The 19,685-nt window shown below is 43.4% G+C and overlaps 1 protein-coding gene across 1 annotated transcript in view; it reads left to right on the top strand.

The window, feature by feature from the left end:
* Positions 1–827: 827 nt before the first annotated feature.
* LOC126473194 (shootin-1-like) overlaps positions 828–19,685 on the top strand; it is a 301,192-nt gene continuing 282,334 nt past the window's right edge. Inside the window, exon 1 of the mRNA XM_050100089.1 lies at positions 828–1,007. The gene's annotated coding sequence lies outside the window, so the exon portion shown is untranslated. The remainder of the gene's footprint in view (positions 1,008–19,685) is intronic.

Raw genomic sequence — 19,685 nt, 5'->3', positions numbered from 1 at the left:
ACTGCACTGCACTTGGTCCACAGCATAATGTTGTGTCTGACGATGAGCCTGCAGTGGCTTCGGAAACATGTTCATGCTTGAATAAATCGTGAAAAAGCGACTGGTTGCGTATTTACTACTAGATACATCGCCAATTTAAATCACAGTCGCAGTTCGTCATCCACAATGGATATACTGAAATCTAATTTTGATTATGTTTCAAGAAGTGTAATGGCTCTTTATAATGAGTGGACATTTAATTTATCATGGGATGAACACAGCTTTGCCTAATTTTAGTAGTTCCATTGCCCTCTTACATTTTTTTTCTAAAATAAGTGGTTTTTTAATAAAGTTGGATGCTAGTGAGCAACTAACACTTGCTGAAATTTACTTTGCCAGTGCAAACTAGAGCAAACTGTATGGCTCGTCTTTCCACCGGCAACAGTGTACGCTCGTCATTCAACTATTTTGTTGCATATAGTTATTCCTTCGATAGGACACACTGCAGAAATTTCAAAGTTTGGCAAGATTTCGTACTGTAATATTACTCATTATCTCCGCAACTGAGATCTGTGCGTTTGGATATAATCCATTATGTAAATCATTGCTACATTTTAAACCTGCTCTACACTTGCTACAAGTGTGGGTACCTAACGCGAAATCATTTCGTAGTACAAGCTATGTACTACTGAAAACCAGAGGTCCCGCTTATTGGCGTAGCCGCTACTGCATTTAGTGCGTACATCTGTCGCACGATGGCGTACGTGATACCGCAGTGCAGCAACAGTTGTGACACAGTAGCCGCACCCGCCACTAGGGGCGCGTGTTTTACTTGCCTTCAGCATCAGCTGTTACGCGCTGTCCATACCGTAAGACCAAGAGCTCAGTGCAAATGCGGTAGCAGTTCGGAAAAGACGGTCGGGGGAAACTGTGAGTCCGTTCATCACAGAAGTCGCGTGTGATAATTATTCTGTAACGCGAGGCGTAGCCGTGCATCCACACAGTTCTTGATTGAACTAACGCACCGGGTAAGTGCTCATTTAAATACGCTGCATGATAGACGATTGAGTGATAGCATGGCTTCAAATCAGAGGATTGTTTATAATCATTGTTTTATTAAGTCATATCGTTTGAAGATTAATTCAAAAGAAATAGCCACATATATACTACTAGCACGTCAGCTGTTCGTAATATTTATATTTGAAGAAAGAAATATTTTCAAATGTATTGCGGGGCGATTCGAAACTTTTGTTTCTCGGAAATAAAATGTTCATTAAATGTTTTTCTATTACATATATATGCTCCACCAATAACTATCCGTTTCTGAAAATTGGTGTAGTGAAAACGTTGGCTTAACTGTTGTACTGTCGATGTGATAGTTTCCGAACTGCGCTAGTGCTGCAAGGGAAGGTGTATCGACCCAAGACAGTAAAAAATACATTTCTCATCATTATAAGTTGAATAGAGCGATTTGTACACAGATTAACATTATGCGCATTCGTGTTATGGCAGTGCCCGAAAAACAATTTTTCTTATAGCACCATCCTGGACGAAACTACGCTGAATCGCAAACGGTAGAGAAGTCATGTATATTGGCGGATATTCACATTCGTTACTATTTTGTGTGCTGCAGTTTGTTTGCTCGGAGACTATACTGCCAAAATAATTTCTGCACCCATTCCTGAAGAACAAGTGACTGATAGCCCGTACACAATTTTGTGGCTTTCGTGCAATTTGAAAAGGGCGCCATGTGCGCGTTGACAGCTGGTCAGATTGGCGTTCGTTACTGTTGGAGGAGAGATGCATTACACATGCGCCAAGGTGCAGTATTATTTGTTCGGATGTTAAGTACGATCTAGTGACTTATTGGCAAGTCTGACCACGTTAGAAACAGACAAAAACGATGTTTATTATCACAATGCTGATAGAAGATATGCAGTAACGAATAGTGTCTTGCATTCCCATAGAATTGAACTCGAATGTTTGAATGACACAGTGACCGGCATGACTAATATCGAATCGCAAGCCGTATTGGTGAGTCCGTAATATTTATTAACCGTTAGCGAACTGTACTGTTCGTTAGCTGAAGTGGCCGACCGCGTGCGGTTGTTCAACTGCTCTGCAAGGGGAAGCCGAGCTGTGGTCTCATCTTGCCACGCCCTGCGTGTACGACGCGCCCCCGCACCGCAGACAAGTCTATTCCGCCGTGCCGTGTTCACTGACCTGTCCTGTGCTGTGCCTTACTGGAAGACAACGAACAGCCAGTTGCAGTTGCTGCTCTATTGTTCGGACATTCGCCATACTCTTCTCCGTTTCGTTTAGATGTGTATATGCCATATCTCTAAGTACATCGTTCGCTTCGATATGCTTACTGCTTATTCAAGTTCATGTTCATAGGGGACATATAGCCAGCTTTGCAATTGGACTGACAACTTCGTTACTATAACGCAGTCCTCTGTCCTGGGTGTTCAGTAGTCACCGACAGGTATAGATTCCTAAGGAAAATGCAATTGGACCATTATTGTTTATTATACACATTAATGGCCAAAAAACAGTATAAGTCGCTAACTCAGCCTTCTATAGGTGATGCGGCTATCAAGGGTAAGCGTGATCCGACATATAGTTAGGTATTGGACAAAAATCACCTGCTGCAGAGAGTGACTCTTGGTGTTAATATAGAAAAATGTAATATAGTGCACTTCATGAAACCTAAAAACCTTTAACTAATGGGTTAATGAGTGTCAAATGGAGTCAGTCGTGTCATTCAAAAACTAGGGAGCAACAATGTGTCAAATCATTTGGGCCCAGTAGGAGGTAACGCTAGTGGCAGACATCGATTTAATGGTAGATTACCAAAACCGGAGATATTCCGGTGTAGTCAAAACAGCAGCTCGAGAGTGGGGGCAGAAACACTGAAAAATCATAACCTGCAAACCGTCGAAGAAAGAAGTGCAATATCTCGCGGAAAGCAGCTTACTACATCTAAACGGTTACCTTGTCGGACCGTTCCTAATGAACTTGTCGTCGACGGAACGGGACGTTAAATCCTAATATTCCTTCCTTCGTTCATGATGGACTCTGTAAATGCTTTTCAACCTTTTACGTATCATTCCCATAGATAAAATTAGACTAATAACAGCACCCACAAAGCAAGCACTCTTCCCAAGCGTCATCCGTAAATGGCGTGGGATGAAATCGTAGTAAGAGTTACAATAAAAACTATATTGTTTTATACACTTTATAATTATTTGTAGATAATAGATGTAAGGTCATCCTCTGTGGGTCCGGTGTTTTTACTATGATATGCTGCGCGCAAAGAGGCGAGTCAAAAGCCACGACATTAGCGATAATTTAATTTGCGTTAATTAATAGAGGGGCTTCATTTTATTGCTGCCTCTTAAACGTTTCCCCTGGAGTATACCGTTAATTTTTTTTGTAAATAAGTTACAATAAAAGATGTCACAAAATAGAACAATCCACCATTAATCCCGTCTGGAACCCATGATAATGGAAACACAACAATTACGTTTCATTTTCATGTCCCTCAAGCCGTATCAGAAGAACTAATTTCTTCATGTGTTGTTGGTATTCAGTCTGAAGACTCGTTTGCTGCAGCTCTCCATGGCATTGTATCATGTGCAAGCCTCTTCATCTGTGTATAACTACTGCAACTTACATCCATCTGAACCAGCTTATGTATACCAGCCAAGTCATCCCTCTACAATTTTTACACGGTACATTTCCCTCCATTATTAAACTAACTATTCCTTGATGCCTCATCATGTGTCCTATTAATCTATCCCTTCTTTTAGTCAAGTTGTGATACAAATTTATTTTCTCCTCTAGTCGATTCAGTACCTCGTCATTAGTATCTAATCTTCACCACTCTTCTAATTTAGCCAAAGAAGCTATGGGGATGGATGAAACTAGAACTAGACATTCCTAGTGCTAGCGAAAGGACACACATGAGGCGCAGCTTCCAGAAGAAATGGAAAGAAGAATATTAATACTGCACGGTTCAATAAACCACGAACAATCGAAAAAACCGCCATGCTCTGCCAGACAACGATACGAAGCTCAAGAAAAGAAGCTGTTGCCTCACACCCTCTCTGAACTGATATACAAAAATTACTAAGGAATTTACACTACACTACACTACCTTACCTAAAAGGTGAAGCACCCAGAAGAGAGGAGGGAACGAAATGAAACTTCGACTGACAGCGCATATGATGTTATTTCAGTGATCATAAAATTGAGTTAAATTTGCAAAAGAATTTAGCAGTATCAGTCCAGTTATCAGTATGACGTTGCACCTGCTATGGGCTGGATGCATAAGCAGAATCTGTTGGAAAGGACATAAAGCCATTGTATCCTCTCCTGGGGCACCTTGGCCCGCAACTGTTGTAACTGGTCCTTGATGTAATAGATGCTGGCAGTGGGACAGAGCTGACTTCCGAGGTGGCCCCACACATGTTCTAATGGGGACTGATCTGGGGAACTTGCTGGTAATGGGAGTGCCTCAACATCACACAGATAGTTCACAGAGACACGTATGATGTGTGGAAGAGCATTGTCCTGTTGAAATATGGCACCATAGTACCATCGCATGAGAGGCAACTCATGATGCAGGATGTCCGTGACGTACTGTTGTGCCATTGGAGTTCCCTCAGTCACTGCCAGCCGTGGTCTGAAGACATACCCGATGGTTTTCCACATCACGATGCTAGGAGTAACACCGCTGTACATCTTCAAAACTTAGGATGGCTGAGGCATCTCCCCAGGTCGCCGCCAAACTCAGCGACGATGGTCATCAGAGATGGAGCAGAACCACGATTCATTGCTGATCACCATGTGACGCCACTCGTCAGCAGTCCATGCTTCTTGGTCATGCCACCCTCCAAATGCAACCATTTATATTGTTGTGTTAAAGGCATACTACCCATGGGACAGTAATTCTCTATCCCGGCTGCTGCTACTCCGACTAATGTGCCGGATGACTCACTGTGTTGCAGGTTGTCCAATACGTGCTATTGGATGGCAAGCACAGATGTGAGGGAATTATGTGCTCGGGGAATAACATAGCGATCGTCCCTTGTGGTGGTCAGATGAGGTCGATCGGAACCTTGACAAGTACGCCTGTTCTCAATTTCCCTTGCAGTCCTACATCGGGCCACTCTCACATCTGAATCGCCCTGAAATCTGGGGATTGTACGATTCGACCCGCTGGCCAGATGAAGTCCGCAATGAAGCCCCTTTCAGACTCTGAAAGTTGCTGATAACACTCTCACACGGGTACGCGGTATCTCTGTGTCGTTCAGCGATCACTCAGTATCTGAAGCCGTTCACGCCCCACTCTACCAGGCGTGGTAACAACACTAATGCACTGGTGGCCTTTCTACTTGTCACAAATAAGTGCAATTATAATCATTTATGTATACCTGTCGACGGTGTGTATGTGTACCAAATAACTTTGACATTGTACCTTGTCTTTTGGGTGTTCCACTTTTTTTTGTCAGCTAGTGTACTTGCAATGAAGTATAACGTAGTAATTCAATGAAACCAACTTCCTAGATATAGCGAACGTTTCTCAGAGAAGCTTATTTATTCTTCAGCACTTCAGGCCAGTGCAACGAAAAATTGTTGTTTTGTGAATCGCTAAATTAATTTCCAGTAATCTCACCTGCCGGCCGCTGTGGCCGAGCGGTTCTAGGCGCTTCAGTCCGGAACCGCGCTGCTGCTACGGTCGCAGGTTCGAATCCTGCCTCGGGCATGGATGTGTGTGATGTCCTTAGGTTAGTTAGGTTTAAGTAGTTCTAAGTTCTAGGGGACTGATGCACTCAGGTTTTAAGTCCCATAGTGCTGAGAGCCATTAGAACCATTTTTAGTAATCTCACCTAAACACTACTACCAACGAACTGACAAACCGTAAGCACAATAAGACTGTTAACTATGTTAACACCTGCATTAAATCACTTGACATGTTCATATACACTCCTGGAAATGGAAAAAAGAACACATTGACACCGGTGTGTCAGACCCACCATACTTGCTCCGGACACTGCGAGAGGGCTGTACAAGCAATGATCACACGCACGGCACAGCGGACACACCAGGAACCGCGGTGTTGGCCGTCGAATGGCGCTAGCTGCGCAGCATTTGTGCACCGCCGCCGTCAGTGTCGGCCAGTTTGCCGTGGCATACGGAGCTCCATCGCAGTCTTTAACACTGGTAGCATGCCGCGACAGCGTGGACGTGAACCGTATGTGCAGTTGACGGACTTTGAGCGAGGGCGTATAGTGGGCATGCGGGAGGCCGGGTGGACGTACCGCCGAATTGCTCAACACGTGGGGCGTGAGGTCTCCACAGTACATCGATGTTGTCGCCAGTGGTCGGCGGACGGTGCACGTGCCCGTCGACCTGGGACCGGACCGCAGCGACGCACGGATGCACGCCAAGACCGTAGGATCCTACGCAGTGCCGTAGGGGACCGCACCGCCACTTCCCAGCAAATTAGGGACACTGTTGCTCCTGGGGTATCGGCGAGGACCTTTCGCAACCGTCTCCATGAAGCTGGGCTACGGTCCCGCACACCGTTAGGCCGTCTTCCGCTCACGCCCCAATATCGTGCAGCCCACCTCCAGTGGTGTCGCGACAGGCGTGAATGGAGGGACGAATGAAGACGTGTCGTCTTCAGCGATGAGAGTCGCTTCTGCCTTGGTGCCAATGATGGTCGTATGCGTGTTTGGCGCCGTGCAGGTGAGCGCCACAATCAGGACTGCATACGACCGAGGCACACAGGGCCAACACCCGGCATCATGGTGTGGGGAGCGATCTCCTACACTGGCCGTACACCACTGATGATCGTCGAGGGGACACTGAATAGTGCACGGTACATCCAAACCGTCATCGAACCCATCGTTCTACCATTCCTAGACCGGCAAGGGAACTTGCTGTTCCAACAGGACAATGCACGTCCGCATGTATCCCGTGCCACCCAACGTGCTCTAGAAGGTGTAAGTCAACTACCCTGGCCAGCAAGATCTCCGGATCTGTCCCCCATTGAGCATGTTTGGGACTGGATGAAGCGTCGTCTCACGCGGTCTGCACGTCCAGCACGAACGCTGGTCCAACTGAGGCGCCAGGTGGAAATGGCATGGCAAGCCGTTCCACAGGACTACATCCAGCATCTCTACGATCGTCTCCATGGGAGAATAGCAGCCTGCATTGCTGCGAAAGGTGGATATACACTGTACTAGTGCCGACATTGTGCATGCTCTGTTGCCTGTGTCTATGTGCCTGTGGTTCTGTCAGTGTGATCATGTGATGTATCTGACCCCAGGAATGTGTCAATAAAGTTTCCCCTTCCTGGGACAATGAATTCACGGTGTTCTTATTTCAATTTCCAGGAGTGTAGCTGGAATTAGCAGTGCAACACCGATTGAATTATCCCGTGGTCTGACGGACGCCAAATAAACCATGTAAATCACCATCGTTGTGACACTTTGACAGCGTGTGCTGCCTGTAACTTCCGCGAGTTGCACAATAGCAGTCATATTCTACATAACTGTTAGTTATTCATTTATTAATGCCAGAAACAATTATAAAATACAAGTTGTATCACGTAATGATATGTAATGACAAAACATATCTGCATATAATTTCACCAAATCATAAGTGTTAGGTGTGTTGCCATCAGGTCTTCCATTGTGCATCTCAAACGGCATTTGCTGCAGTTCACGATGCGGGCTGAGATTCGAGCTTCGCCACATTCGTAGAGCCTAGATGGGCCAGGGAAGCTCCCTTTAGTAATTAGTTAGTTACATGTTCCATTGATCATTTGAACAATTCTTTTATCGAAAAGATGTGGAACCAGTCAGTTTACAGGACATGTATACATGATTAGTGTTATCATGAATAAACACATTATCACTTTATTCGTATTGCTGGCTACCAGTTTTTAAGTATAAATTCTTCAGTGGAACGAAAGGAGCTGTCCAGTCCAGGGTAAATGATTTTAAATTACAGGTACAATTTGCTTCGCTACCCCTCACATATTTTATGTTATTCAACAAATGATCAAAAAAAAATTATTGCTGCAACTGAACACTTCTCTGAGACACTGACAGCTTTAACAGTTGTTAATAAAGGTCATTTTCCCCTCAAGTGTTGTAGGTATGCACATCACTGCAAAAATGTGGTGGATTATTTGGACAAAATTCATTAGCGAGAATATATATTAATATGCTCAATTTGGATCTGCCAGTGCCATTACGAAACCTAACGATTTCCAGCTAGACCGGTGTTGCTCATGCCTTGGGAGGATGTGTCTGAGTGTTTCTCATCCCCCGTAATCTGATCTGTGCAGTCTTAGGAGGTTCGTTTAGATTTTTAGATTTACAGTTGTATGGGGGAAACTCCTCCTGGACCTCAGTAGTTGACGGACAGGTTGATATCCATGCGACGGCGCACGTATAAAGAAGTGGTTTAGACCTCTCGTTCATGGTCGCACATTCTCTTCTTTGTGGAGCTGCTCCTACGAAGCAGTAAACTTTTCCACATGGTATAGTTTCAAGCAGCCAGTGATGCGTCGGTGTGTTTCATTCAGAGGATGTTGACTTGATTAGCATTATTGGATCTTTACCAAACAGGGCAAGCATACTCTGCAGTGGAATAGCAGAGCCAGGGCAGTAAGTAGTTTTGAGCATGCCTAGTTGTGTACCTCAGTTGGTTCGAGTCCTTTTGCGAAGGGGGTAATTTCTGACTGACACTTTCTGTTTGGTGTTTATGCAGTGATTTTTGTAAGTGAGGGTGCAGGCCATTGTTACACCTAAATACTTAAATGTTGGAGAGTGGTCTAATTGAAGGTCCTCCCAAGCTACCTGTAATTTCCTTGAAGCATGTTTTTTCTTTGGATTGAAGGCTCATACCGGAGTTTCTGATGGGTTAAGCTTCAGTTGGTTTCCTCTGTAGTAGTCGGTCAGTCCAGATAGGGGAACTTCGAGAATGTAATTTGTTTGGTAACATGGTTCGCCATGGTAAACTGAAACAATATACTAGACCAAATAGTACAGAACTGTTCTACCATCTGAACCTTACCGCCAGACGTTAAGCTTTAGTGTGCCAGCACCTCCGGTAATTCATGTAAACGTAAACGTATACTCTGTCTAGAAGCGCATCAGTACTGACCTAGTGCCGCGTCATCCTCTACCCATTGGACGTGGTATGAAGGGGATTAGGGTCACAACGTCGCACTCCCGGCCGTTGTCAGTTTTCGTGACCTGCTGACTATTCATGCCACCATACTTTTCGTTGCAAAGGGAATTTCTTTCATTCTCGAATATTTCTGTTCTCTTAGGTACTGATCAAGCAAGATGTTCTGGAAAGCCTTTATAGATAAAGATGTTGGCCCACTGATGCTTTATAGATAAAGGTATTGGCCGACTGATGCTTTCAGCTACGCTAAGAAAATATTCTTATTAGAGTACTGAAGATATGATACGAAGATCGACTTTCCTTCATAAAATCATTGAAAAAACTGTCTAAATTGTGATGGTACTTTATTAAAATGACCAGTTTCGGCCTATACTTGGCCATCTTCAGACTTAAGTATAGGTCGAAACCGGTCATTTTAATAAAGTACCATCGCGATCTAGACTGTTTTTTTTTACTGATTTTATATAGATTACAATGTCGCTGCTTCCCGAAAATGTTATCAAAAGTTTTGAATTTCCTTTGGTTTTCCTAAATTACTTGAAACAAATATCTGAAATGTTCCTTTAAAATACACAAGACTGATTTTCTTCTCAATCCCTTTCGTATCTAATACTTGGCCTTGTCGTCGATATGACATTAAACCTTAATCTTCCTTCCTTCGAATGTCATTTTGTGTATGGTGCCTCCTCGTCAGATTGGCCTGGATTCAAAAATTAAATGTATCCCTCCACACTTCAAGCTCACACACAAACTGCGGATTGACGACTTTACGAGTCCCTCATGTAATGCAGTATTCATTATCCTGCAACCCCTGCCAAATTGATAAAGATTTAATATTGACTTCAGAAGTGAAAATTCTACAAAAAATGTTGACATTTAAGGTCACGAAAGTTATTTTATTATTTGTTTATCACACATTTACAATACGGGGCAGTACACTCTGCTGTACCCACAGACTTCAAGAAGAATATAATAATTCCAATCCCAAAGAAAGCAGGTGTTGACAGATGTGCAAATTACCGAACTATCAGTTTAATAAGTCACAGCTGCAAAATACTAACGCGAATTCTTTACAGACGAATGGAAAAACTGGTAGAAGCGGACCTCGGGGAAGATCAGTATGGATTCCGTAGAAATGTTGGAACACGTGAGGCAATACTAACCTTATGACTTATCTTAGAAGAAAGATTAAGAAAAGGCAAACCTACGTTTCTAGCATTTGTAGACTTAGAGAAAGCTTTTGACAACGTTAACTGGAATACTCTCTTTCAAATTCTGAAGGTGGCAGGGGTAAAATACAGGGAGCGAAAGGCTACTTACAATTTGTACAGAAACCAGATGGCAGTCGTAAGAGTGGAGGGGCACGAAAGGGAAGCAGTGGATGGGAAGGGAGTGAGACAGGGTTGTAGTCTCTCCCCGATGTTATTCAATCTGTATATTGAGCAAGCAGTAAAGGAAACAAAAGAAAAATTCGGAGTAGGTATTAAAATTCATGGAGAAGAAGTAAAAACTTTGAGGTTCGCCGATGACATTGTAATTCTGTCAGAGACAGCAAAGGACTTGGAAGAGCAGTTGAACGGAATGGACAGTGTCTTGAAAGGAGGATATAAGATGAACATCAACAAAAGCAAAACGAGGATAATGGAATGTAGTCAAAGTAAATCGGGTGATGCTGAGGGGATTAGATTAGGAAATGAGACACTTAAAGTAGCAAAGGAGTTTTGCTATTTAGGGAGTAAAATAACTGATGATGGTCGAAGTAGAGAGGATATAAAATGTAGACTGGCAATGGCAAGGAAATCGTTTCTGAAGAAGAGAAATTTGTTAACATCGAGTATATATTTAAGTGTCAGGAAGTCATTTCTGAAAGTATTTGTATGGAGTGTAGCCATGTGTGGAAGTGAAACATGGACGATAACCAGTTTGGACAAGAAGAGAATAGAAGCTTTCGAGATGTGGTGCTGCAGAAGAATGCTGAAGATAAGGTGGGTAGATCACGTAACTAATGAGGAGGTATTGAATAGGATTGGGGAGAAGAGAAGTTTGTGGCACAACTTGACTAGAAGAAGGGATCGGTTGGTAGGACATGTTTTGAGGCATCAAGGGATCACAAATTTAGCATTGGAGGGCAGCGTGGAGGGTAAAAATCGTAGAGGGAGACCAAGAGATGAATACACTAAGCAGATTCAGAAGGATGTAGATTGCAGTAGGTACTGGGAGATGAACAAGCTTGCACAGGATAGAGTAGCATGGAGAGCTGCATCAAACCAGTCTCAGGACTGAAGACCACAACAACAACAACACTCTGATGACGCAAAACATTATGACCATTTACTAATAGCATGTATTCGACAAGTCCGGTATGTTTGCGGTGGTATGTGGCAAAGTCTTACAGGTCACCCAAGTCCGAGCCGGAGGTTTGTGGACGCGAAGATGGCGCTCCCGGTAGGGCCCCAGATGCGTTCCATCGCGTTCATGTCAGGCGAATTTGGTGGTCAAGACATCAACGTGAGTTCACCGTCACGCTCCTCAAAGTACTGTAGCACGATAACGAACTTGTGACACGGACAATTATCCTGCTGGGAAGATGCTGTCGCCATCGGGGAAGACATCAAGCATGAAGGGATGCAGGTGGTCCGGAATATTGTGAAAGTCCTGCACAGCTGTCATCATGCCTTCGGTTAGCATTAAACGTCCAGTGGAAGCCTAGGAGAACGTCCACCACAGCATAATACCACCCCCATCGGCCCTCTGTCACTGGCATGGTGCAAGTTTCGTGCAGCCGTTCACCTGGACCCGAACACAGCTATCAACCTTGTGTAACAGGAAACCAAACGACACGTCTGCATTGATCCACGGTTCAACCTCGATGACGGCCTGGCCCATGTACCATAATTGACGATATCATTGGGTCAACATGGGAACACGTAGTTGTCGTCTGCCTCGGAGCCCGTGTTCAGCAATGCGTGTGAATGACGTCCTTCTAGACACTTATGCCTGTACCAGTATTGTACTCTGTCATCAGATCTGCCACACATTGTCGCCTATCGTGCTTTAAATATCGTACAAGCCTCCTACTTCCACATTCTTTGATGGGTGGACGTCTAACGCCGTTTCTCCTTCTAGTGTTTTTACCGTCCTTCAACCACTTCCCATATAAAGCTCACGACAGCAGCACAAGAACAGCCGAACTGCTTGCCCGTTTTCGAGATCTCTTTCCCAGGCGCCGGGCTCTTTGTCGAAGTCGCGCATGTCACTGGATTACCACATTTGTGGCTCATGTCGTTGCTAGAATAATTCCCCATTCGTCTCTGTTCTGTTTATATAAACTGAAGCGCCAAAGAAACTGGTACAGGCATACATATTCAAATACAGAGATATGTAAACAGGCACAATACGGCGCTGCGGTCGGCAACGTCTATATAAGACAAGTGTCTGGCACAGTTGTTACATTAGTTAATGGTGCTACGTCCACCACTCGTGGTCTCGCGGTAGCGTTCTCGCTTCCCGAGCACGGGGTTCCGGGTTCGATTCCCGGCGGGGTCACGGATTTTTCCTGCCTCGAGATGACTGGGTGTTGTTGTGTCGTCTTCATCATCATCATTCATCCTCATTACGGTCGGAGGAAGGCAACGGCAAACCACCTCCATTAGGACCTTGCCTAGTAAGGCGGTGCGGGTCTCCCGCATCGTTCCCCTACGCTCTGTAAAGAAGCATGGGACTTCATTTCCATTTTTTCAATGGTGCTACAATGGCAGGTTATCGAGTATAAGTGAGTCCGAACGTGGTGTTATACTCGGCGCACGAGCGATGGGACACAGCATCTCCGACGTAGCGATGATGTGGGGATTTTCCCATACGACCATTTCATGAGTGTAGCGTGAATACCAGGAATCTGGTACAACATCAAATCTCCGACATCGTTACGGCCGGAAAAAAGACCCTGCAAGAGCGGAACCGAATCGTTCAACGTGACAGACGTGCAATCCTTCCGCAAATTGCTGCAGATTTCAATGCTGAGCCATCAACAAATGTCAGCGTGCGAACCATTCAACGAAATACCATCGATATGGGCTTTCGGAGATGAAGGCCCGCTCGTGTACCCTTGATGAGTGCACGACACAATGTTTTACGCCTCGCCTGGGCCCGTCAACAACGACATTGGACTGTTTATGACTGGAAACATGTTTACTGGTCGAACGAAAAAAGTATTCAAATGGCGCTGAGCACTATTGGACTTAGCCTGCCAGAGTGGCCGAGAGGTTCTAGGCGCTACAGTCTGGAACCGCGCGACCGCTACGGTCGCAGGTTAGAATCCTGCCTCGGGCATGGATGTGTGTGATGTCCTTAGGTTAGTTCTAGGGGACTGATGACCTCATAAGTTAAGTCCCATAGTGCTCAGAGCCATTTGAACCACTATGGGACTTAACAGCTGAGGTCATCGGTCCCCTAGAACTTAGAACTACTTAAACCTAACTAGCCTAAGGACATCACACACATCCATGTCCGAGGCAGGATTCGAACCTGCGACCGTAGCGGTCGCGCGGTTCCAGACTAAAGCGCCTAGAACCGCTCGGCCACTCCTGCCGGCTACTGTTCGAACGAGTCTCGTTTCAAATTGTATCGAGCAGATGGACGTGTACGGGTACGGAGACAACCTCGTGAAGCCATGGACCCTGCATGTCAGCAGGGGACTGCTCAAACTGGTGGAGGCTCTGTAACGGTGTGTGGCCGTGTGCAGTTGGAGTGATATGGGACTCGTGATACCTCTAGATACGACTCTAACAGGTGACAAGTACGAAGCATTCTGTCTAATCACCTGCATCCATTCATGTCCACTGTACATTCCGACAGACTTCAGCAATTCCAGCAGGACAACGCGACACCCACACGTCAAGAATTGCTACAGAGTGGCTCCAGGAACACTCTTCTGAGTTTAAACACTTCCACTGGCCACCAAACTTCCCTGACATGAACATTATTGGGCATATCTGGGATGCCTTGCAACGTGCTGTTCAGGAGAGATCACCACCTCATACTCTTTCGGATTTATGGACAGCCCTGTAGGATTCGTGGTGTCAGTTCCCTCCAGCACTACTTCAGACACTAGTCGAGTCCATACCACGTCATGTTGCGGCACTTCTGCGTGCTCGCGGGGCCCTACACGATATTAGGCAGGTGTACCAGTTTCTTTTGGCTCTTCAGTGTATACTTTCCTTATGTGCACGCCAAGGAACCTGGGGGCATTCAGTCTCGCGGTCGGCAGTGGTCATAACGTTTTGGCTCGTTGTTAACGGTATAGTGTCTGCCAGGAGATCCTTCCAAGATTTTTCTCACTAAAAATTCTAGTTCGACAGTCTGTTCCCGACGCGGATACTAGACTTCAGTTTGAAATCTAATTCTCTGATGCTCTTTTAAGGTATATGGTCAGATGTGTGGGCCAGCACGTTGTTTTTCCACGACTACGGTGCACGGCGGCTCACGACGAAATACTACGAACGCGGTCAGCTCTAACAGTACATCTTTATGGCCTATTGTCGGTGTTCGTGTACAATATCACAAAGAAACATTACTCTATGAACTGGCTGCTCTTTTTCTTCAAGTTTTTCAGCCACTGCCACGGTATATATCACCGGCGTCACTTTACTCGACTTTGAGAGGTGAAACCATCTTGCAGATGAAAGCAGATAAGTTTGCAGAACTATTTTGTATTTACGCGGTGGAATAAGCTATTTATTAAGTCTCAACAGCAAACAAGTATAACAAATTGTCGTCTATATCTTCAGCAAAAAGTTCATGAAATTAGAGATGATAGACTTAAGTCGTAGTTTATATCCCAGGAGAATCCACAAAGGGCGTGGCAGTATCGAACCTCCTCCGTACGCTATTTTTAAGAATTGAACGCCTCGTTCCCTCGTAGCTACATATTTAAACTCCGTGTGTTGTTCTCTTTCTTCCGTCGCCACGTTTGTTCTAGCTTTACACAGAAATCTCTGGTTTCTTTTTCTGTGAATTTACTGGATCTGTGTCCAAGCAGTTTATTGTTATATTTCCGTATCTGTAATGTGCATCTGGAACCTTTTCCGATGTTAGTTTGCAGTTCAGTTTTCTTCTTCTTTCTATCGATGTTTTATGTTGTCGACGTCAGCAGCCCTGTTAGAATCTGTGTACCTAAATGGTGGTGGTTCTTCGGTAACTGTGACCGGTCTTTCAGTGCACCTTTATAAAACATTGTATATCATTTTATTCGTGAACTTCAAACAGAATCTGCTATCAACATCATTGCTGCTTGGAACAGAGGTTTTCAAGCTCTCAGTCGCGGTGGTTTTATAACAATAATAATTTGGTTTATTTGCATTATTAACGAAATAGTTATTATATTTTTGCGTTAAGCTACCGCTTATTCATAAACAAATCTCTTCGAGGATGTGTATAACTACAGCTTACTCTGCTGAAAGCAAGAGAATATAAACGCATATTTCATGCAGGAGGAGCATATACTTCTGTTGTACGTTTTATTGTGAGAGGCACTTTCTTGACACACAACAATTTTGTGTGGACTCTAATGATTCGCACATTCTCACACGTCACTCGACTTTCTAATATACGAATATTTTGTAAATGTAATTACTTTTGCTTCGAAAGCGAACATTTTGAAGATTCTTGCCGTTTGTGGCGCAGATGTAGCAACAATTGTTGAACTTGTTTCTTCTGTATTGGGAAACATTTTTGTATGGTATGTTAAATAATGTAGATATTGCATTGCATACAAGTTTCCTACGTTCCATACTCACTGATTTGACTAGAGTTGTAGCGAAGAAAATTTCACGTTGTTGAGTAGATATACATCTTTCTACAAAAGGTCAAGTCTTCTGCTGTTAACTAGCCACTTTTGTTCTTAAAAATAAACGTCTTCCTTCATCAAGTATCTGTAGTTTACAAGCGAATCGTAAATAAACTGCCCTATAATGCACTTTTTCGTACCTCCTAAAATCCTTAGGAAACTAAAGAAAGAAAGACGCAGTGTCATATTTAGTAATTTCCGATGTTTATGGCTTTATATGCACGCCCTGTTGTGAAAACTATGTTACAAAGCAATACAAACGATTCTATCTGCATTCATCCAATATGGCCTTCACAACTGTAGCTTTCTGTCCGCTTGGGGCGCTGCTGCCACAGTCCATAACAAAAATGAAGCGGAGCTTCCTCAGTGTATCTGGTAGGGTGGCAGACGGCAGTCGAATCGCACTATAAGACTCGTTTGTTTTTATTCTGTAACAGTCAGTTTGAAGATTACTTTATCGAATGCAGATCGTTTTTAATTGTTGTTTGTCTTATGCGACTTGTGTTTGCACCATGGACAAATTTTTAAATGTAATTACAAAACGTCACATGTCGAACTATCATGCAGTTCAAAAGATGTGACTAGACGAAAATGTAGGAAATATAACGACAATTACTTGAATTCTATTTTACGTGTACGTCTGTTGGAAATGAAGAGCGACCAAAGTGCGTCATTTGTTTGAAAATCCTACCTACTGAAAGCAAACTTCCTAATAGAGGGGAACGACATTTGAAGTAATATCACGGTAGTTTAGTAAACAAACTACTATACTACTTTTCTCTGAAGTTAAAGAAATTGCAGAACAAAAAAAACTTTCTCTACAAAGGCTCTTCTTTTCCTTATAAAGTTGCCTGTCGCGTGGCAAAGAGCAAGATACCTCACACGATAGAGGTGAGTCAGCTGCGAAACAGTTGGCAAGTGTTCCTGTCAGACAGCTCAACGAATATCCCATATGGCTGACGATATTAATGTTCAGTTGTTCGCAAAACCCAAAGGTAATGGTGATTTCGGTATTCGGGTTGAATGAAGCTAAAGATAACCACAATGATGCGCATCTAATTTGTTACGTGCAGGCTATACGTGACAACAAATTTCATAAAAACTTTTCCCACAGAAAAATAACCTTGTAGCAACAGCAACAGACCTCTTTGAAATACTACACTCTTTTATAGAAGAAAACTACGTTGGAAAAAGTGTCTAGGCATGTGTGCAGATGGAGGTCGAAGTATGGCTGGCTGGTATGCCAGACTGCAAGCTCTTATCAATCAAAGAGTCCCCTCCTGCTATTTGGACACGCTGTTTTACTCACCGAGAAGCACTGGCATGAGAAAGCTCGAGCACTGTCCCTCATGAGATTCTTCAATCAGTCAGGGAAGTGGTCAACTTCACTAAAACTCTGACATGTATGGCGAGATGTTTTCAAGAAATATGGCTTCATATGGGGGCTGAGAACAATTCCGCAATTTATTACAGTAAATCGCGCTGGCTTTCACATGGGAATGTCGTGAAAAGAGTGCATGAATTTACTTTTACCATGTTCAAGAGAAACATTTGAGTTCCGGGAAACTCGTAGACAGTGACTGTTTTGAAACTGGCGCATCATTGTAACATTCTCGAACAACTCAATTCGTTGAATGTATCTCATCAAGGTACTGAGACCAACATTCTGCAACTTTCAGATAAAATTTCAGCCTTCGAAAACAAATTGTTATTGTGGAAGAAAAAATTTGATGGTAAAGAGATACATTACGTTTACCCCGCTTTTCTAGGCTTTAGAAGACAATGACTTTCAGTTCAGTGAAGAATTGAAATCTATGATTGTGAATCATTTAACTGCACTCAGTGATTACTTTCGGAAGTGCTTTCCAGAAAGAGCTGATCAACAATCTGGATCAAAGATTCACTCAATACAAAACTTCCATCAACAGTTACTACTGATGTACAAGAGAAATTTACTGACATTTCTTACAGACTCTTCATTGAAACCGAATTTCGTCTCTCATTACTGCCTAAGTTTTGGAGACTGGTGATGGCAGGAGAATCCGGAAGCAGGTAACGAGACCTTTTGAATTTTGATACCTTTTGCAACGTCCTACTTACGTATATGAGATAGGTATTTCAGTGTGACCGTCATCAAGATGTAATGCGTTATGTCAACAGTTAATAAAGGAATAACTACTTTCATTCACTTTGTTTTTGTATCCAAGTTTTTTGACCCCACACGTAGAGTTGGATGTCATGTGCGAAAGGAGCCGCAGGTGTTTATGTTCAACTCACGGAAGCCGTGTATCCAAAAAAAATTGATAACCAATGAGTTACAATGTTTTGAATCATTTCACTCATTCCAACCGCACCCTTAAATTATTCCTTCGTCTTTGACATGTTTTCTTTCGTGATAATCATTTTCGTATTTCATCCTTTCCTATATTAGTTTTGTGGGCGTGAGATGGTTTGGCTACGAATCTATCGTTATTGAGCCAGGCCTTCTTTTTTACTTAGTTGCCAATGAGTGCTATAAGAGAAATCGGACGAGGCCGTAACATCTTCAGCGCGGCAGTAAAGTTTGGATTAAATTAAGAAATAGAATAGTTGGAAGAAGGATTCGGAGAGATGGAGAACTTACCGACAAATATGCAAATGTAAACTAGATAACGAGAAAATAGAACGAAGAAACAGTAGAGAGAAAGAGAGAGAATACGAATGTACTAAACCCAGGTAGGTGTTGCAATGACTTTGATTGTGGATACACGTTTGAATGCGGCATGTTTCGAATCCCCGTGCTACCATTCTGATTAAGGTTTTTCCTGGTTTTCTTGGGCCACTTCAGTCGGGCGGTTCTTTCAGGAATTCTACGGTAAATTTCGTTTCTCATCCATGTCAGACCTGACTTGTTGCTTTTTCTCTGATAACCTTGATATCGAAGGGGCATTAAAATCCTAACTTCCTTTTCTTCCGACAAATGTCAATAGTATGCAAAAGCTCAAGTCAAGGATATATGTATGTACCGTAAGAATCATAATGTTTAAGATTATTTATCTTACAGCATCATTTTATTTGCGATGCGTTTCGAGCCGCCAGTGCTCACAGCAGGCACCATATGTTTTGGACCAAATGAGGATCCTAGCAACGGAACAAATTAGCGGCAATCTAGTTAATAGTATTAGTAGCGTAAGTAATGTTTACGTGATTTTTATGCCTTGATACCTGATGCTGAGTACTAATGGTTCGAAACGCGTCACTTATAATGTCATAAAATTTATAATAACAAACATTGTGGCTGATTACGATACCGCGACCGCTACGGTCGCAGGTTCGAATCCTGCCTCGGGCATGGATGTGTGTGATGTCCTTAGGTTAGTTAGGTTTAAGTAGGTCTAAGTTCTAAGGGACTGATGACCTCAGCTGTTAAGTCCCATAGTGCTCAGAGCCATTTGAACCATTTGATTACGATACATGTATGTATCCTTTATTCCAACAATCACGGAAAACTAATTGCTTGGATGGCTAGTTATTAAAATTTTAGTAACGACTAAGGCACATTGCCACACGCCCTAAACTTTAGCCAAAGTTTTTTTGGTTCAAAAATGGTTCAAATGGCTCTGAGCACTATGGGACTTAACATCTGAGGTCATCAGTCCCCTAGAACTTA

This window comes from Schistocerca serialis, chromosome 4 (genome assembly GCF_023864345.2).
Source record: "Schistocerca serialis cubense isolate TAMUIC-IGC-003099 chromosome 4, iqSchSeri2.2, whole genome shotgun sequence".
Lineage (NCBI taxonomy): Eukaryota > Metazoa > Arthropoda > Insecta > Orthoptera > Acrididae > Schistocerca > Schistocerca serialis.
Note: the sequence above shows the minus strand (reverse complement) of the source record. Positions and strands in the feature narration are given on the sequence as shown.